The sequence below is a fragment of the Scomber japonicus genome, chromosome 15, assembly GCF_027409825.1.
Source record: "Scomber japonicus isolate fScoJap1 chromosome 15, fScoJap1.pri, whole genome shotgun sequence".
Classification (NCBI taxonomy): domain Eukaryota; kingdom Metazoa; phylum Chordata; class Actinopteri; order Scombriformes; family Scombridae; genus Scomber; species Scomber japonicus.
Window position 1 is genome coordinate 20,507,602 of NC_070592.1, and position 1,421 is coordinate 20,509,022.

The window sequence follows — 1,421 nt, forward strand, 5'->3', positions numbered from 1 at the left end:
ATATATATGTGTCTTTTCCTTGCCTCATTGCACACATTTTTATGGGTGGGGTTTATGCTGACAGGTGTGGATCCACAGTAGTTTTAAGATACATTTATTGAACCCACAGTGGGGAAAATCCATTGCTACAGCAGCTCAAAATAGTGATGTAAAAAACCCCAAATGTATACAACAATACAATTTAAAACTAAAAAACATTTGTCAGGTAGGCAAAACAAATCAGCATTACTACTTAATGCTGCAGGTTATATAACTATGAACCTTTGCCTCTCAAAGTGTGGTTTTCATCCTATTTTTGAATCTGAGCAACAATTCTGTCACCTTCCACTTGGTGATAAAGATGCTCAGTGTTTCCCAGACACGATGTGATCATCAGACATGTCAGTTAAAGTCAGCCTTACATGTCCTCTCAACAGTAGAGTGTGACTCAGCACCACATGGAAAACACAGGACACTGTGATACTGAAAAATTACTCTCAGCCCCAGCTGTTAAGAATGACTCCAGCCAATACCTGAACCAACTGAAAGGGCCCCCCCTGCTGCTCAAATCCTGTCATCACAAAAGCAAGTAAGGATTGTCACTATTTGTATGAAACTGCCAATAAGGTATACTTTGGTGTCTGCAGTCAAAGGTATGGTATAAATTTACAACATATCTAACTAGTTTCTGGTATCAAAACCATTTCTTAAATCATTGATAGATAAGAGTCAACCCAGTTAAAGTATTCACTGGAAAACAATCAGATTAACAAATGGATATAACAATTATCAATTATTTTTCTAATGGTGACGTTATGTTACAAAATGAGAATGTTGTGCCGGCTAGTTTATGTATAGACAACCATTTCTGTAAGCATTGAAAGATTTGTTTACTGACACATAAAGACCATTAATGGACTTAGTCTACAGCAGGCTGTCACTGTGTGCCATGCTATCCACCAACAGGTGTCACTGATGAGAGCTATGAGTTACAGTATTGAGGATAGGTCTTAGTATTGTAATGACATACCTGCCATTGTGAGGTAAGTGAATAATAGAAAATGAGATTAATATGAATAAATCATTATGGTAGAAAAGCTTGACTTCTTACCATACAAGGTAAGTAGCCTATGTTATATTGCCTTGTCTGTCAAAGCACTGTGTGGACTTTGTTTTTGAAAGGTGCTATATAAATAAAAGTTATTATATTGTAGCCTATAACCATATACTGTTTGTTTGTTTCTAAGTTACAACAGAAAGAATGAGGAACAAGCTGACATAATCAATCTTATGTCTTATCTTAGCTAAGTTTCATATGCATAATTGTAAGTTGACCAACAAACTCTCCTCTTAGTTTTTTCATATACTGTGAGCAGCATGCTGCTTGATAATTACATTTTGCACTTACAAGAAGGCTGTAAAACTGTGTATTTTTATAACTA